General features: G+C 39.0%; 3 long non-coding RNA genes across 3 annotated transcripts; 2 read left to right on the top strand and 1 right to left on the bottom strand.

The window, feature by feature from the left end:
* Positions 687-19,123, bottom strand: LOC110263187. The gene is made up of 3 exons (XR_002348373.1): positions 18,495-19,123; positions 16,499-16,507; positions 687-698 (listed from the first exon to the last, which is right to left on the bottom strand). It is a non-coding gene; the product is annotated as an uncharacterized LOC110263187 (long non-coding RNA).
* On the top strand, positions 14,725-19,184 carry LOC110263189. The gene is made up of 5 exons (XR_002348376.1): positions 14,725-15,057; positions 16,089-16,193; positions 16,285-16,393; positions 16,889-16,926; positions 19,120-19,184. It is a non-coding gene; the product is annotated as an uncharacterized LOC110263189 (long non-coding RNA).
* Positions 16,933-17,472, top strand: LOC110263191. The gene is made up of 2 exons (XR_002348378.1): positions 16,933-17,106; positions 17,187-17,472. It is a non-coding gene; the product is annotated as an uncharacterized LOC110263191 (long non-coding RNA).

Here is a 20,386-nt window from a genome sequence, read left to right on the forward strand (position 1 = left end):
CCTTTAACTCGTCCGACCTCTGTTGTGAGGTGGATCTTCAACTCGTCCGACCTCTTTCTCCTTTTTGCTTTTGATTGGGCGAGGTGGTGAGATCTTCTCAGTGTTGCGTATTTCTCGTTAAACATCCATAAGAGATAGGTTTCTCAGTGGGTTGGTCTTCTTTCTTCCTGGACTCTTTATCCTTGTCTTGTGTTAGGAGAATTCGGTTTCTGAGCTCTCTCTTAGCCGAGAGTTCTCCTCCATGTTGATGTATTTTTCCGTCCTTTCTTGAACCTCGTTTTAGAGATGTTGGGTACTTTTTTGATATAGACTGGATAAAAGGTCCTTCTCTTAGGCCATTGATGAGTCCTATGATGGCCGCTTCTGTTGGAAGACTTTGTGTGTCAAGGCATGCTTTGTTGAATCTTTCCATGTAGCTGCAGAGATTTTTCCGATCTCCTTGCTTGATTCATAATAGACTTGGGGCGTTCTTAGCCTTATCTTTTTGGATGGAGAATAACGGATTGCATTTGAGGCCTCCGTGAGATACATCCTGCTTTTGAAATTACTAAGATGATGGCTTGGATCTGATATGCTGTCGTACGGGGTCATGTTGGGAGCTTTGAAGTCCTTTGGGACTTTAGCTTTCATGGTCTCTTTGGTGAATGAGTCTTGATCTTTGTGGGGGCTGTCTTCGTGACCGGATCGAGTTGTTTTGGCTTTGAGATCTGCTTCGAGTTTTAGGAGCTTGTCCTTTAACTTGCAGCGTCGCCTAACTTCCCTTTGTAGGTTTTTCTCAACCTCTCGTTGATGTAGGGCTTCTTTTTCAAGTTGTTTTAAACGGTCTTGAAGCGCCTCCATGGCTCCCGCGTTTGGAGAATTATTCTCGTTGTTAAGTTGAGGAGTATCCTTAGGTGTAGTGTCCGCATTTTTTGTGCGGTGTTCTATCCTCTAGATCTGAGTCGTGGTCATTGTCCTGTTCGTTCGCCATGGTGATGGGATGACTTCCAGGTCCCCGGCAACGGCGCCAATGTTTCGAGGGTTACCTGAAACTGTAGGTCAATCTCGGACGAGATCTTCTGCACTGGTCGGAGCTGTTGTGTTCGACTTGTTGATGGTGGCCGGAGCTGTCGTGTCTGACTTGTTGGACTGGCTGCACCTCTGATCCTTGGTCACCGGAGGGTGGGGGTACCTGCAAGAGACTCCGATGCTTAAGTTAGCATGGGTATTAAATAGGTTTTATGTAGAATCAGAGTATGAGTTATACCTGGGTGCTCCAGTGTATTTATAATGGTGAGAAGTGACCTTCTTAGATAAGATAAGTTAGTTATCTTATCTTATCTTATCTTTGGGCGAGGTCAGCTTATCTTCAACGGAACCGCCCTTCTCTCTGTAGGCTTGAGCCGCCTTTGGATTGGGCTGTGTTCCTTCTATTTGGGCCCTCATTGGGCCTCTGTAGCGTTTTGGCCGAGCTCTTTGTGAAGAGGTCGGTCATTGGCCAAGCTCTTTGAGAAGAGGTCGGATAGTCTGATCTGAAGAGGTCGGTCGGCTTGTCGCTAAACATCCCGGGTCAGACATCTTGACCCAGGGTATGAACAGATCCTTCCCCAGCTGCCTTGGCAGCAGTTGCCCTCTGCGCCCTCTTAAAAGCTTTCATGTATTCACTATTCTTCATTGCCTCTACAAATAAAACAGAAAAACAATTATATCGATTTAGACAACTCGGAAAGACAGCTACAAGCAACATACACGGATAATAAAGAATACGCAAAGATACCAAGTTCAGTTTGAAGAAGAGAAGGATTGGTTAGAAATTTCTTTGTGTCGAGATGGGGAACTTGACCCCAGCGTTCTTCCAGGATAGTCACAAAGGCTCGCTCAGCATCATCCAATATCTCCCACAAATACCTGGAGACCCTCACGTCTTTTTGCCATTCCAAGGGAAAAGCAGGTTCGTCATTTTCATCCAGAAAAAAGGGCCGAGCTCCTTCAACAGCTCGGACCTTGAAAAAGTAGTTTTTAAAATCACGGAACAACTCGTCAAACATGGAGAAAACCTTTTTTCCCTGGGTAGAACAAAAGGAGACCCAAGCTGATTTCTTTTTTACCACACCGGGCTTAGTCAAGACAAACAGATAGAAAAAGAGAGACTGGGAAGCAGGAATACCAAAGCCATTGCACATCAATTGGAAAATTTTAATGAAACCCCAGGAATTGGGGTGAAGTTGAGAAGGGGCAACATTACAAGACCATAACATGTCGGTTTCAAATTTGGTAAAAGGAAGGGTGATACCCAGCTGACCAAAGAAAAAATCATAAGCATAAAAGAAAGGGCGACCATCAACAACCTGAGTTGAAAAGCAGACTCTCTCGTCAGAAGAGGGAGGGACAAGTTCATAGTTCTTCTCATCACTGAGATTACTACAAATACAATGAAACTGCCTAAGCTGCGCACAAAACTCAGAATCAACCAGAGAGACACACATAAGAACCATCGAGTCCACCCAATCGGCTATACCCTCAGGAACCTGGGAAGGCATCTCTACAAGCTCATCATTTTCATCTAGAAAAAAGGGGCGAGCTCCTTCAACAGCTTAGACCTTGAAAAAATAGTTTTTAAAATCATGAAACGATTCGTCAAACATGGAAAAAACTTTCTTTCCTTGGGTAGAATGGAAGGAGACCCAAGCTGACTTCTTTTTTACCACACCGGGCTTAGTCAAGACAAACAGATAGAAAAAGAGAGACTGGGAAGCAGGAATACCAAAGCCATTGCACAGCAATTGGAAAATTTTAATGAAACCCCAGGAATTGGGGTGAAGTTGAGAAGGGGCAACATTACAAGACCATAACAGGTCGATTTCAAATGGAGTAAAGGGAAGAGTAACTCCGAGTTGACCAAAGAAAAAATCGTAAGCATAAAAGAAAGGGCGATCGTCAACAACTCGAGTCGAGAAACAGACTCTCTCGTCAGAGGAAGGAGGAACAAGCTCATAATTCTTCTCATCACCAGAGTTACTACAGACGCTGTGAAACTGCCTAAGTTGAGAACTAAACTCAGAGTCAACCATCGAGATACACATGAGAACCATGGAGTCCACCCAATCGGCCATACCCGCGGGAACCTGGGAAGGCATCTCTACAATGTTATTTCGGGAAGACATGAGGTCAACTAAATCCTACAAAAGAAAAGAAGAATGGATTACTCAAAAAACATCTCGGACAAAGGGCAAAACATCTCGACGGACGGATAAACAAAAAGAAAAAACCCCAAGACTAAAGACAAAGGTCTTGGGGCATCCCTTGGAGGCAGTAAACAAAGCAAGGTCTTTAAGTTATTTCTACAACCGACATCCCGGCACTCATCAAAATAAAATCCAGAAAACAAAGATCCACCCTCCTACAGTTTATCAGCAGAAAAACAGCAAAGGCGCAAACTTTTTCGAAATCGAGCAAAAAATCATCAGCAAAGAGCAAGCACTAACACCGAACACGCCAAATAGAAATCATCAAAAGGTGCAAAACTTTGTCAGAATAAAAAAGAAATCTCCAAACAAAGCGAGAAACAGAGGCAGATTCTCTATCGATATCAGACAGGAAAAACAACTAGAAGCAACAACAAAACCCTAGAAAGCCTCGACGGAAATGCCAAGGGAATGCGTAAAAGAAAAGTCAGGAAAAACACATCACAGTAACAAGCGAATACAAGACCACGAAAAAGATTCAAACTTTCCAACATGCAAAATCAAAGCTTCACTAAAAAACTGAAGTCGAAGCTATGAAAGAAGCAAGAAAGATAGTACCAACCTGGAAAAAGTAGCAAACTTAAGGGAAATTGAGGATGGAAGACGAAATCGGGAATTGCCTTCTCACGAGCAAAGAAGCACGAACAAAAGTAGTACCACAGAAAGAAACGCGAAACTACAAAAACGCCAGGCAAAAACAGAAGCTTCAGAAAAATCACCAAGCGACGTCGCAAGAAAATTGAAATGTGGGTGAAAAGCAGAAAATGAATAAGTGCGAAGAAGTTACGAAAAGGGCGAAGGAGAGAAACCGTTTCTTGAAATGCAAAATTCAAAAATACAAAAGTTAGGGGAAACGGGGCAATTAAATGCCAATTAAATGCGGATATTAAAACCGCTTGCATTCCCAAAAAAGCGCTAATACAAAAGCGCGTGCTTATAGAAGAAAAACGTTCTACATTCAAAAGCTGCTACAAAAAAGAGTCGACAAAATGCTTGAGTTCGGCTTCGCTACAAGAAGGACCGAAGTTAAGGACTCGACCTCGATAAAGAAGACCGAGCTCAAGCAGGGGCACTGTTCTTACCCTGGGTCGAGCTAACCGACCTGGGATGATTAATCGACAAAGCGACCGACCTCTTCAGGTCAAGCGGACCGACTTCTTCTTAAAGAACTCGGCCAAATCGATAGGAAAGCCCATAAAGGGCCCCAGTAGAGGAACACGATCCAAATCCAAAGGTCGTCCAAGCCTATAGAGATAAGGGCGGTTTCCTTGAAGATAAGCTGACCTCAACTCAAAGATAAAGATAAGATAAGATAACTAACTTATCTTATCTAGAAAGGTCACTCTACAACTATTATAAATACACTGGAACACCCAGGTATAACTCATACTCTGATTCTACTAAAAACTTGCTTAATACCCGTGCTAACTTAAGCATCGGAGTCTCTTGCAGGTACTCCCCACCCTCCGGTGGCCAAGGATCAGCAGTGCAGTCAATCCAACAAGTCAGACACAACAGTTCCGGCCGCCCTCAGCCAGCCGGACACGTCATCTCCGACCAGTACAGACGATCTCATCCGAGATCGACCTCCAGTTTCAGGTAACCTTCGGAACAGAATCCTTTAGAGGAGTATAAGAGTGATATTTCCTTGGTCTATCGAGACCGAGTTCTTCCTTCTTCTTGGGTTCCCTCTCCCTCTCTTTTGTTGAGGGAAGATGTCCAGGTCGCCAACTCGAATCTCTCAGCCTAGCATTTTCCTCCATGTTGATGTACTTTTCAGCTCTTTCCTGTACATCACTTAAGGAGGTGGGGTGTCTTTTTGATATGGACTGTGAGAAGGGACATTCTCTAAGCCCATTGAATAACCCATAATGACTGCCTCGGTGGGCAGGTCTTGGATTTCTAGACATGCTTTGTTGAACCTTTCCATGTAGGCTCGTAAGGATTCTCCGACCTCCTGCTTTATTCCCAGGAGGCTTGGCGCATGTTTTACTTTGTCCTTCTGGATAGAGAACCTCATCAAGAACTTCCTTGAGAGGTCTTCAAAACTGGTGACTGACCTTGGGGGGAGGTTGTCGAACCACTTCATCGCTGCTTTCGACAGGGTAGTCGGGAAAGCTTTGCATCGCGTAGCGTCGGAGGCATCAGCCAGATACATCCGACTTTTGAAATTGCTTAGGTGATGCTTCAGATCTGTGGTTCCATCATAGAGGTCCATATCGGGGCTTTTGAAGTTCCTCGGAACTTTTACCCTCATTATATCCTCGCTGAAGGGGTCCTCCCCTCCTAGGGGCGACTCTTGTCGATCGTCGCGGGAGTTCCGACTTTTGAGGGAGGATTCTAACTTCAAGAGTTTTCTTTCTAACTCTTTTCACCGTTCCATCTCCTCTTTTAGGTTCTTTTCGGTCTCCTTTTGTCGCTCCCGTTCCTGTTCCAATTGTTCCAGGCGGCTTTGGTGGACATGGACTAATCCCATAAGTTCAGTTGCCTGGGACTGTCCGTCCTTCTCCGATTCGCGCCCTTCTGAGGAATTCACCTTCGGATTTTTGACTCCGGAGGTACCCTCTCTATGCTGGTCGTTGGCTCCCTGATGGAGGGCTAGGTCTGCATCATTGTTTCCGGTATCCAGATTCTCTTGTTCAGAATTTGTCTCCACATAACCCTCTTCAGGAGATCTGTCCGCCATTACTGGTTGATCTCTCGGGTCCCCGGCAACGGCGCAAATGTTACGATGGGTAACTGGAGATTGTTGGGCTGGACTCGCTGGGTTGGCCCAATCGTCCGAGGAAGGAAGCCTTCGTGCGGGTCTGCGCCTTGGGGGCCTCCGTCCGACTTGTGAGTATGAACGAATGGGGGGTGGTACCTACAAAGACACTCCGATACCAAAGTCAGCAAGGGTGTGAGCAGGTCTAGAGAGTATTGGAGCTTCTGAGATACCTGAGAAGTGTCAGTGTATTTATAGGGATGGACCAATAACCACCGTTGGAGTAGTTCTACCTTTTAAGGGGAATAACCGTCCCTTTATCTTAGGGTGGTTGAGATATGGCTCTTGGAAGTGGTTAGAAAGATTCTAGGGGCAGTTATCCTCTTGAGGGAGGTTTATCTGCCAGCTGATCCTCGTACCGACTTCTTTAGAGCAAGTCGTGAAGATAGCCAACTTCGTGGCATCTGGTTTGTGTAGTGTGAGGCTCAACTCTTTTGGGTTGGGCCTTTTTACTTGGATCCTGGGCCTTAGCGTTGGGTCAGGGTATGAACAACTAGTATGCTAACACATGTTTATTAATTTATTTTTTAAAATTAATGATGTATGATACTAATAAAGGTAAAATTTATCAAAATATTTTTTTTAATGGTGGATAAGGATTCTGCATAATCGATACTGTGTTATTTCCATCTCCTTTAGTAATTGGTTATTCCCTCTTCCACCTCTTCTACGTCTCCATCCCAATTTGGAGAATTAATTGGGGTTTAGTGCATGATAAAAATTGTTAGTGTTACTGGATTTGAATGCAAAATAATTTCAAGTTTGAGAAAAGAAATAGATATAAAAAATGGATATGAGTATGTATTTGGAAGTGCATTTTATACACAAAATCACAAACCATGGTATGATAAATGCCGCAAGAACCCCGCTAACTTACAGCGAAATTCTTTGCTGCTTCACTATTAATCCAAGAGTTTATAAATTGTTTACGGTCAGGGGAGCACTTGATAATTTTCTAATAGTTTATGAAAAAATTATCCCAATAGATAAAATACGCCACCTTGTTACGAATTTATGATGAAAGTATAATCTACGAGTAGGGGTGACAAACGGGTCTAAACTCGCTGGACCGGCTCGCGTAACCTGCCAAAAAAGGTAGGTTGGGCTAGAAAATTAGGACCACCAAATAGTAAAAGCCTGCCTAACCCGCACCGCTTAAACCGCGAGTTTTGGCAGGGCGGGGCAGGCTTCCCCGCCAGGCTTAGAATTTTTTTAGCAAGGGGTATTTTTACAATTTTTTTACCAAAACCCAACTTTTTTCAACCCAACTTACAAGAGAATGAAGATGAAAATTGAGAATTTTGGATTATATTTATTTTGTTTTAGAGACAATATTTATAATTATGTTTTGAATTATGTTTATTTTGTTTTGGGAATAATATTTATATCTTTTTACATGAGATATTCAAATATAAAATCACTTTTACTTTTGTAAAAAAATCTTTTAAAAAATTATCTTTAAAAATAAATCTTTTTCGAGAATGGCGCCAAAACAATGGCTCATTCTTAAACGCTCATGATTAAGTATGGAGTGCTGCACACCTTGTTAATTCATTAAATCTAAACTCTTCATTTATTATATTTTATTTGAATGGTCTAGATTTAAAAAGGTAACCTATTAATTAGGTTAACTATTTTTTTTTTTATATTACAAAGACTTTAATGTTTGTGAATATAAAAATTATAATTTGTTTATATTTTTAGAAATTATAATAGTTAAAAGTAAAAAATAGGAGAGATTTTTTTATGCCTTTATATATGGGCAATTTATGCAAATAAAATAAATGAACAAAACCTTTATGCAGATACAACATTGGCAATTTCCAGACGCAAATGCAACAAACGCAACTGTATATAATCCGCTACACCCTGTAGCGGAACTCAATTACACGTAATCCGCTACAGGCTATCGCGGATTACGTTGAGGGCTGCGTTACTCATAAACCGCTACACCCTGTAGCGGTTTATGCTCATATGGTGCGAGACTCATAATCCGCTACACCCTCTAGCGGATTATGAAGAGTGTGGAAAACCGGGTTGGCTTATGTTTAAAAAAATTACACTTTCTAAAATCGGATTTGTTTTGCATAGAATAAAAGGCATTTTAAGCCATTTTAAGTCATTTTCTATGCAAAATAATTTTAAAAAATGACTTCAAAAATGTTAGGAGTACTATAAAAATTTGTAATATCTTAGTAATTTAGGTAAATACTGGTTATAACTATATATTTTATTAAAAAATTAATAATTGATTAAAAAAATTAATAATTTAAAAATTAAAAAAATATATATTTTATTTCATGTATTAAAAAAAGCTAACAAAATATTTAATTATGAGACTTCTTTAAAATATTAATGAGCTATCAATTCGAATTTCATACATACTCTTTTGCCCATTTTTAATAGTTCATGAATATTTTTTTAATACAAAGTCCAGAACTCTGGAAGCAGTGACTCACCTCCATTGATGAACGACGCTCCTCCTCCAAAAATTCTTTCTTTTTCACTTTACCTTTTTCACACCTTTTAGTAACGTTCCATGTCTTTATCAGGAGTTAATATCTAGTACGTTTGCTTAGTTGGGAAATTCCCATTTTTTTTTTGCTGTAAGTCCAAAATGGGCCTATTATTTTATTGCACCAATAAAATTTATCTTTTGAGAAAAAAATAAATTTATTTAAATTATACTATAAAAAAATATTTTATTCTATACAAAATAATTTAAAAAAATGGCTTAAAAGATGTTAGAACTTAGAAGTACTATAAAAATTTGTAATGTTCTAATGACTTAGGACATTAAAGAAATACTCCACATAGTCAATAATAATTTAAAAATTAAGAAAAATATAGTTATAACCAATATTTACCTAAATTACTAAGACAAACTTTTATAGTATTTCTAACATTTTTAAGTCATTTTTTAAAATTGTTTTGCATAGAAAATGGCTTAAAATGGCTTAAAATGCCCTTTATTCTATGCAAAACAAACTCAGTTTTAGAAAGTGTATTTTTTTTAAACATAAGCCAACCCGATTTTCCACACTCTTCATAATCCGCTAGAGGGTGTAGCGGATTATGAGTCTCGCACCATATGAGCATAAACCGCTACATGGTGTAGCGGTTTATGAGTAACGCAGCCCTCAACGTAATCCGCGATAGTCTGTAGCGGATTATGTACAATTGAGCGGATTATATACAGTTGCATTTGTTGCATTTGCGTCTGGAAATTGCTAATGTTGTATTTGCGTAAAGATTTTGTTTATTTATTTTAGTATTTTAAAATTAATATGTAAAATATATTTTAGTATTTTAAAGAGTAAATAGTTAAATTAATTTCTGAAAGACCACTCTTTCTCTAATTTGGTTTTTGAAGAATTTTTTAATCAAATTCGTCTTTTAAAGATTTTAAATTAATCATGTTAGTCATTTCGTCACTTTCATTATTAATGGTATCAGAGTTTGTTGACGTAGTACGTTAAATAACATAACAACACACACATATTAGTTCTAATTCACTGCAACATTTTGGGTCTATGGTCACGGTTTTTTACCGTGACAAAAAAAATTATGGTCACGGTTTTTTAAAAAAGGGTGACCATAGAGTACCTATGGTCACGGTTTTTAAAAAATGGTGGCCTAAAAGTCTCTATGGTCACGGTTTATGGGGGTGACCAAAAAGGGTCTATAGTCATATTTTTTTAAAAAAGGGTGACCTAAAGGGGTATATAGTCACGATTTTTTGGGGTGATCTCAAGGGGTCTATGGTCACGGTTTTGGGGGTGACCTTAAATGGTCTATGGTCATGATTTTTTAAAAAAGAGTGACCTAAAAGGGTCTAATGGTCACGGTTTTGGGGGTGACCTAACGGGGTCTATAGTCACAATTTTGGGGGTGAACTAAACTGGTCTATGGTCACGGTTTTTCACCGTGACCAAAAGTCATCTATGGGCACGATTTTGAGAGGTGACCTAAAAGAGTCTATGGTCATGGTTTTATGAAAGGGTGACCTAAAGGGTTCTATGGTCACGATTTTTTGGGGTGATCTAAAGGAGTCTATGGTCACGGTTTTGGGGGGTGACCTTAAATGGTCTATGGTCACGATTTTTTAAAAAAGGGTGACCTAAAAGGGTCTATGGTGGGGTGACCTAAAAGGGTCTATGGTCACGTTTTTAAGGGGTGACCAAAAGGAGTCTATAATCACGGTTTTACGAAATGGTGACCTAAAATGATCTATGGTCATGGTTTTGGAGAGTGACTTAAAGATACCTATGGTCACGATTTTAAGGGGTGACCATAGAGTACAATTTTTCAATTTTTTTTAAACCCCTTACTCGTCGTTCTCCCCGTAGGAGAAAAGGGTGAAGATATTCCTTGGTGCCGAAATCCCCATTCCTTCTCTGTCAGCCACGCACCCTCCTCCCCGTCACGCACAGCGCCACCTCTGGTCGTGCTCCAGCCCCTCTCGTCTGCTTATTAGTCACTAGCTTCTTCCTCGTGGCCGTCAAAGCGTTGCCTGTCGCCAGCCCCTCTCCTCTGCTCATCAGTTGCTAGCATGGTTCTGAAAACCAGATCAAACCGACTAGTCGAACCGGTCCAATCGTAAACCGATAGATTTTATGTTTCGGTTCTTTAGGTAAAACCGTTGATTCAAAAACCAGATGAAAATCGCTAAACCAGTCGGTCAGACTGAACCGAGACCCGACCGGTTCAAATGAAACGACGCTGTATCGCTTAGAGAACATTCAGAAAGCATGCGAGTGCCCCCTAGCGCTAGAGCCTCCTTTCTCCCTTCTCCTTCTTTCTCCCCAGTCTCCAAAGAAAAACGGAAGCCTGAGTCTCTACCACCACCACGTTGGTCGCGCTCAATCCTAGCCTCCATTGTCGCTGCTATTCTTCTCATTATCGCCGTCACTATGGTCCGGTCGTCTCTCCACAGTCCAACTGGTCGCCTCCAACCCCTTTGTACACTCACGAATCACAAGCATAGTTATCGAAACCGAACCGGCAATCGACCTGGTGAAGTTATTGGGTCACTGGGTTAGTGGTTGAACCGATGGGTCAGTGGTCGAACCGTTTAACTCGGTAGACTTAGAGCATTCTCATGTGAACTTTCTTATTATATATATTATTATTAGCCTATATTTACCAAAGAAGAATGATTGGCTTAATGGCAAAGGAGCACAAGGTGCTTCTACTGTGATTCAGCATGCCCGCCAGTGCACCGTGGAGACGCGCGGTTCATTCGCCCGGTTCGCGTTGACCCGTCCGGTTTTCAACGGGTTTGACCACCGTTGACCGGATTAATTGCAGAAGCGGTTTGCATTGTAAGCCGAACCGGCCAGACCACCGGTTTATCAGTTTTTTGGTCGAACTGGTCGGTCTGGTACGATCCAGTTTTGATAACTATGATCACAAGCAGGGACGGATTTATGCATAAGTCAGTGGGGGCAACTGCCCCCAGTCAAATTTTAAATAATAAAGAGTAATTCTTAGTGAAATGTCAAGATTGCCTCCATTATATAATGACTTTTTCCCCCGCCCCAAATCCCTAAACTGTTCTGCTTCTCCCTTTCTCTCCAATTTCAAATCCCTAATTACTCCAGCCTCTGCCCTCCAACCTCCAAGCCCCAGAAGGTCAGAATTACTGCCGCCAGATCGCTACTCGGCTACTTCGCATTTCTGCCGCTCCGGGGCTCCGCCAGTGTGGGCTGTGTGGCAGTGTCACTAGCTCCCCTGTTAGGCTGTCACTCCGCGTTTCTGCTCCCTGCGACTCCGCGGCTCCGCGACTCCTTGTATCGCCGCGATTCTCCCACGTGGCTCTGTCACCGTCCTTCGTCGGTTTCTCTTTGCATCGCCGCCATGACGCGTCTAGTGGTTCTCACTTCTTAGGTTCTACCTTCTTTTCCGTCACTGCTTCTAATTTGTGTGGATCTGCCGCTGCGTTCCTCTTCTGCGATCCTTCCTTTGACACTCAGCAATTCAGCATCTGATTCTGCGGTTCTGCCTTCTTCTTCAACAAACATCAATTTCTTCTGGATTTCTGGAGTTCTGGTTGACTGGTTCTTCTATTTTAGTCTACAATCCTCTTCTCTGTTGTCGTTGGCGCCACACCGCTACTGGGTCATCCTCCTGGAGTTTAGTTTGTCTCTTGGTACATGATTGGGAACCCAAATCAACCTATCAACTTATCAAGAGTGGTAAACAACAAAAATTTCTCAATCCTGTAACCAATTAATTATAGCATATGTATATTATAAATAAAGAAGCTTTTGGGGTGGGAAATGGCTGAATGGGGATTTAGAATAAAGGAATGGTTTGTGATTGAATAAGAATCAATAGTTAAGAATCAATAGCTTTTAGGTCAGGTGGTATTGTGTATTACTTGTGTTGGTTTACAGAGGTGAATACTGAATTACTTCTTTGTATAACTTGTCTGAATCCAAGACACTCATTTCTTGCATTTGATAAGGAGAAGTTGATCCAGTTAGCTCAATTCTATCCATTAGAATTTTCTTCTACTCAACTTTTGGCACTTGATAGTCAACTTGAGAATTTCATATTAGATGTGCATTCTGATGGTCAATTCTCAAACTTAAATGGGATTGGTGCTCTCCCCAAATAGGTCCCCAAGGAATTCATCGTCGGACAGATTTGTTCCCAACAAAATTTAACTAAAATTTTGTCCTTGACGCTTTTAGTTATACACCAGATACGTCCCTATGGCAGTTTGACCTTGTCAGGACGTCCTACGTGGAGGTTAACAGGCTGACGTGTTAGGTTAACTGCCACGTGTCACTTTCAGGACAATTTGGTCCCCATCCAAGTTGGACAAAACGACGTCGTATTGGATCATGAGGCGAACATCGTTTCGTGGAGGACAAATTCGTCCCCACCATGGAAGGCAGAGTTGCGAAACGACAACGTCTTAAATGGGGGACCTATCTGACCTGTTCGAGGGGACCTATCTGCCTGATGATTATGCTTCTGTAGGGACCTATTTGTCTGATAACCTAATGTTTGGAGACCTATCTAACCTATAATTGGTGACATTACCCTCAAATAAATTCATTGTCTTTTTTTGTTTCATTGAAAATACAAAGCTGATGTATCTGGACCTGGTAGCTTGCAAAATTCTAATCCTCCTTCTCATGACACTCAAATTGAAGATTTTCCTTCACATGTCACAAAAGAATGTCTCAGGCAATCCCAAAGTATGCTAATTTTGAATGACTTAATGCGTATGTTGAAATCTGTATGAAACATCCTCATAATAATTTTGTTTATTCCAGGCTCAGCAACCTTTTAGACATCCAAGGCAAATAGTAATCCGGCCCAAGGCTCAGAAGAGTGTTAGTGTTGAGACCATGGCAGCTGCAACCAGTGGCATCTAGATTGTTCAAACCAAAAGCAATGTGTTTCTTTTATACTATTTCACCACAATTAATTTCATGCATATCCATCTAAATATAATGAGACATTTCAATCTAACAATTTGATAATCAACACAATTTAAAATTTGCCTAAACAATCACTATATACATACAAAACACAACTACAGCTACCAATGTCCCCAATTATTATACCCCTAAACAAAGCAAAAACAGTATGCTTCTTCACAAGTTGGCTATCCTCATTCTTCTTCAACAACAGATCTTCTGATTGCTTCACTCTCTCCTCCAAGTCATCGTTCAACATACGCATTAAGTCATTCAAAATTAGCATACTTTTGGCTTGCCTGAGATATTTTTTTGTGACATGTGAAGGAGAATCTTCACTTTGAGTGTCATGAGAGGGAGGATTAAAATTTTGCAAGCTACCAGGTCCAGATACATCAGCTTGTGTTTTCAATGAAACTAAAAAAAGACAATGAATATATTTGAGGGTAATGTCACCAATTATAGGTTAGATAGGTCCCCAAACATTAGGTTATCACACAAATAGGTCCCTATAAAAGCATAATGATCAGGCAGATAAGTCCCCTCAAACAGACAGATAAGTCCCTCATTTAAAACGTTGCCGTTTCGCAACTCTGTCTTTCATGGTGGGGACGAATTTGTCCTCTACGAAACAACGTCGTTCGCCTCATGATCCAATACGACGTGGTTTTGTCCATCTTGGATTGGGACTAAATTGTCCTGGAGGTGACACGTGGCAGTTAACCTGATACGTCAGTCCGTTAATCTCCACGTAGGACGTCTTGACCGGGTCAAACTGCCATAGGGACGTATCTGGTGTATAACTAAAAATGTCAGGGAAAAAATTTTAGTTAAATTTTGTTAGGGACAAATATGTCCGACAGTAAATTTCTTGGGGGACCTATTTGGGGTATTACTCCAGAAATCGGTTGAGACTCGAAAAAATATTGTTTATCCATTAGTGTTTTTTCTTTTGAAGTTAGCTTTAGTTTGGCCTGTAGCAACTACATCAGTTGAAAGAACTTTTTCTCCTATTTCATAAAGAGTCGGCTTCGCAACCGTATGAGAGATGAATTTTTAAATGATTGTTTAGTGACATATATAAAAAGAGAGATATTTAATTGTATTGACAACGAAAAGATTATTCAATCTTTTCAAAATATAAAACCCAAAAAATGAAATTTTAAATTATTTACTATTGTAAATTATTTTATTGTTTTAATTTGTTAGTTAAATAATTTGAGGAATAACCATATTTTATAATACAAGAGTATAATTATAAAATTATTATTATACTCTTCAAGAAGAAAACCCAAAGGTCCACCTTTTCTTCCTCCTCATTTCTCATATCGTGTCATTCTTTCGTTTTTGCACTTTCTCCGCACTCTGAATTTTGCAACTCGCATTCAAATTCGTACCTTTTGTTTTTTGAAAAAAGGAAATAAAATAATACATCTCTGTAGATTGTGAGTGCTGGGAAAAATTGGTTAGGTGGAAAAATTAGAAATTATAAGTTTTTTTTTTTTTTAATCAAAATTAGGAATTCAAAGATTTAGCATTGACTATCTACTTGTGCATTTTTTTCACTCTTTTCTTTTGGGAATTATAGAGGCTCTGCGGACAAGTAAGAGGGAAATGGCGGTTGCAACAAGAGGTAATTACTTGGTTGGATGCTTATTCAATATTTTGCTGTTTATTTCGACTTGTATATTCTGCTGCATTTGTACTAAATTTCTTGAATAGATATTAGAGAGTTAACTTGCTTTGGTATGTGGTACTGGTAAGCAGTTGTGTTTTCACTTCAATGTGGAATCTTCCCTTTACCATTTCTGTTTCTTTTCTCCCTGGAATAAACTAATTGTTTCTTAAGATTGTTAAAGTGCACTGCAAAAACTTCATAAATAGAAATAATTAACAGAGTCCCAAAGTAGACATACTATTTATGCATTTAGCTGTCAAGAAAGTCACGATTGGTGTCTTTTCTTCTTTCCTTCAATATCTGAAAAGAATAATGAATATCGTGTGCGTTTTCATAATTAACTGGGGACAGAATGTGATGGGTAATAATAGTTACAACCAAATAGTTAGAGCGTGAAATGTGTTGCTGAAATCTTTTTTGCTGAAAGTAATTTGTTACTTAGTTAATTTGTTACAACCAAATAATGGGGCTTTGCAAGATTGAAATTCATAGTTTGATTGTGAAGAAAGGAAACCAGAAGTAGAAAGGAGAAGACTTAATAATAAATAAACAGAAGATAAAAACTTAGAAACGAATTGACAAGGAGATAATAGAGTCTGATAGCTGCATAAATAATAAAGGGTAAACACGATCTAAAACAAAGAAAATGCAGTCCTAATATTAATTCAAAGCAAACCCAACATGAAGCATGAAATAAACCAAAGGAGAGAAAACATAGCCATATCGATCTCATAGAAGATATTAAACTATTAATTTAAATTCTTAAGATGGTAGAAGCATCAGGCTAACTAGCTAAGAAATGCTCGTGAGAACCATCTGGGATCCATGGATGCCTTAAGTAGCTTTAAGCCATGTACGTAACACATTAAAGGTTATATTACAAAGTTGGAATAGGCTACGTTTAAATGAGATGACGGTAAGAGTTGAGATACCTTAGTAATGCCCTATACTTATCTAAATTTTTTTTGGTTAATGTAATCACATAGAAATTTTACGTCTAATATATCTTCATCGCCATCGCCGTCGCCTGATGAGGATCCCAGAACCAGGACGAACAATCTCGCGTGCTCCATGCCTCCCTCACTCATGTTGTTCGTACTCTCTCTTCCTTCTTTCATTTCATTAATTCATTTATGTTACGAATTAATTGAGTGAGAAATTGCGGTGGTTCTAATTTTGCAGATAAAGTTGGGATGGACTGAAGCTGCGCTAATTGCAGGAGCAAAGGATGTTGGACTCTCCCCTTCCATCGTTGGGTTCTTTGCCGAGGAAGGAAGTCGCTCTGGTTGAGGTACTCCATTATTTACTATTTTATCATTATGATTACATTAACCGTTACTGTTAAATGTTGTCACGATTGGTTGCCTGAAATTGCTTCACACCTTAAATTCGAAACAGGATTGTGCTTAGATAATACTGTTTTTAAGCTGCTTCACAGTATTTTTAATTATAATAAACATGGCCTCAAGCTCTTAGTATCCAGGTCTGCCAATGTAAAATAAATTTAAACTTATTCCTTGCACTTAATTTACTAGTGTGTAATTAGACTTCCAAACAAAGAAGTCTTTTCTCTTGGATTGTATTGCCTGAACATTTAATTTCATGTCAGTTCTTTAATTTCATGTTTAGTATTAATTACATCTAAATGACGTTCTCCCTATTGTTTGGTAGTTTATTGTGGAGCACTTCTGAACTAGAAGTAGTTCTCTTTATGTCTAATGTGACTTTAGCTTAGTTATACTAATTTATGTCTAATGTAACTTTGCTTTGCATGTTAATGAAGCAGGTGCTGAGCTTTCATATGGTAAAGTGGCTGAAACCAAGGTTCTAAAAATCGGACCGGTCATCAAACTGCTTTAGTTACTGGTTCACTGGTTTACTGGTCCAATCAGTCTAATCGGTGATTCAACCGAAAAAACCGTTTTAAAATAGAATAATAAATAAATTATAAATATGCAAGTATTAAGTTGAGGGTATAAGGTAGTATGAAGCTTTTCTAATAGAGTGGTGAATTACTCTCTTAGGATTTTTCTTTTTTTATATTAAATGCAAAATTGCCAGATGAAAGCATGATACCAAGCAAGTACAATTCCTCATTAGTACACAAAATGTTAAAAGAAATATCTGACAAGAATAGGAAGAATATCAAATGAATTATCATAAATCCAACTAAAAAATAAACATAGTACTCGGATAAATAAATTTGATAACGTTATTAATAACAAAGTTGGTAGTGGACTAGTGCTAGAAAGGCTTTACCAAATGAAGGTGCATGCAGGCTTTTAGAGACAATAGACTTGGATTTGTGCAGTAGCATTTTGGATGAGTTGTTTTGAAGACCATTTGGTAAAACTAAGCTTTGAATAGGTACAATACAGGCTTCACCAAATGCTCATAACACACAGAAAGACAGTTTCTCAAGATACATAAATAAGTGCTCATCCTCTGAAAATAATCATTTGAATCGGTATAACGCAGGAAAAAATGACCATAAGTCCCTTTACCTAAGTCAAAATAAACAACCATATCTGAACTCAATAATCAGCATTCAGTACCAAACATTACAAAACATTAACCAATAATCACACTAAATTTATAACCAGCAATTACAAAACAGCAACAAACATGAGTACATTATAAAACATTTCAAAACAGTGATGACACTAAACCTGCATAGTAAATAATCTCAACGACAATGATCACCAATATCCAGCAAATAAACAATAAATACACAACAACAATTTAGCAAATAAACAAGAACAAGACCTAAATAGAAAATCCAACAAATTAAGTCGCAGTAACCTAACAATTTGACAAATTAAAACAATAGCAGCACAACAATTTACCAAATTATCAACTTAACAAATTCAAAAACAGAAAATCACAACAAAACAAAAAAAATTAAAAGTAACAGAAGAACACAAGAACAATTAGCAAATTAACAAGCTCACAATAACAGTTAAAAAATTTACCAGAAGAACACTAATGCAAGTGGAATCATCATGCTAATATATTTTCTGCAAAGATGCTATTTGTACAGCTAAAATTTCCTAATTACTATGATCCAATTATTTTAATTTCACATGCAATCAACTTAGTAAGTTTCTAAAAGCTAGAAATTATAAAACCAACCAGAAATATGGTTAAAGCATTTCATCAAACATGTTGAGTGCGGTAAAATTAAAACGCAATAAGAGAATTCAATGCTTAATTTCAATGTGATAGAGAAGAGAACATAACTATTGTAACTTTAATTTAGTCTATGAAAAAATCCAAACCACTACCAAATCAAATAATTACTTATTGTAATAGAAATCAGAAGTTGCAGAGTTTGAAGAAGAGTATTGGTGTTGTGTGAGTGTATTGTCTGGTGGCGGGTTTAGGAAACACACGACGGGGACAACAGAGAGCAGTTCGACGGCTGAGTGGAGGCGCGGGTTGGTCGCAGAGTTTGAAGCAGAGCAACGTGGCTTCCAGACGAACGCGAACTCGAACGGTGAACAGCGAGTGAACGCGAACGGTGAACGCCGAGCGAACGCGAACGTGAACGGCAAACAAACGGCGACGGAAGCGCGGCTGAGCAGACAAAGACGACGGACGCCGAGCTCGAGGAAGCAACCGCGATCGGTGACAGCGAACAGGGGTTGAAGACTTTGAGCACGAGAGAAGCTAGATGACGGATGGCGAACTTTGAGTGCGACGGACGGCGGCAGTATGCCACTCCTTGTGGCGGTGGTGTAGGCTTACAGTGCTAGGGTTTTGTGATTGCGTTTGTGTGATTTCTCTGACTGAAAGAAAGAAAGGGAGAACGGGAGAAAGAAACGAAGGAGCTACCCTCTTTTGTGTAAACCGGCCGGGTTTCGGTTTGGTCTGACCGACCGGTTCTCGTCCGGTTCAATGGTTTTTTGATTAGCGGTTTTATATGCCTGACCAGACCATTAATATTGCCGGTTCGCGGTTAAATCAGTCCGACCGGTCGATCCGGTCCGATTTTCAGAACATTGGCTGAAACAAAAGTTCTCGAGCGTTGAGAAGGAAGAATAGCAATACCAGAAACAATCTATCTTGGCAGAGTCTAAATTGTATTGCTCTCACGCCTATGGAACAATTCTGTTAATAGTGTCTACTTAGTGTTAGTGTATATATCACTATATAAAACTGAGATTGAGACAAGTGTATTCACTCAACTATATTTATATGTTAGTTGGTTACTTTAATCACAATTTATCTTAATTGTTGATTATCATTTTTCATTTTTAGATTTATTTTTTGATTACCATCATTTTGGAATGTGATTATGTTTTAAAAAAAATTAATTCTCATAAAACAAAATAGGTTACGGTCACGGTAAAAACTGTGACAATAGATAAGACTATGGACTACGGTCACGGTTTTAAGGTGGGGTGACCATAGATAAGTTATGGTCACCGTAAAAACCGTGACTATAGTAAAAACCGTGACCATAGATAAGGTTATGGTCACTGTTTTAAGGAAGGGTGACCATAAATAATACTATAGTCACGATTTTAATGTGGGGTGACCACAGAGGCTATCGTCACGGTAAAAACCGTGACTATAGATAAGGCTATGGTCACGGTTTTAATGTGGGGGTGACCATAGAGGTTATGGTCAAGGTGAAAACCATGACCATAAATTAGGCTATGGTCACAGTTTTTATGCGTGACCATAGATTAACCTATAGTCACGGTAAAAAAATATGGTCTAAAGTACCAGAATATGAACACTACAACCGTGACCATAGAAACAGTGACCATAGATAAAAAAAACCGTGACCATAGGTCTATGGCTATGGCAGAATAGGCCACGGTGGAAAAACCGTGATCATAGGTCAAAAACCGTGACCATAGACCTATGGTCACCCTTTTCACTAGCTAAACCTTTTTTTTGTAGTGATTGACTATTAACATTATTAGTTAATGAAATTAGATTAAATGAACCCCAAATTGAGAAATTCCAATACCTCAAGTTCTCCCCTCAATTAAACTTTGATTTGATCAATTTTCATAAATTTATAATGTTAATAGTCAATTAAGACTCTTAGGTTGCGTTGGATTTTGAAAACAGGACAAGACAAGACACTGAGAACTAGACAGAAATGACAGAAACACAAATTGATGTTCTTGTATTTTGTTTGGTGATAAACTAGAACAAATTATGAAAGAGTAATTTATTATTAATTTTATTATTCAAAAAATTTAGGAAAAAAATAATAATAAGAGTTATAATTAGTAAAAATTAATAAGAATAATGAAAGAAAAAAGTA

The sequence above is a fragment of the Arachis ipaensis genome, chromosome B06 (assembly GCF_000816755.2).
Source record: "Arachis ipaensis cultivar K30076 chromosome B06, Araip1.1, whole genome shotgun sequence".
NCBI lineage: Eukaryota > Viridiplantae > Streptophyta > Magnoliopsida > Fabales > Fabaceae > Arachis > Arachis ipaensis.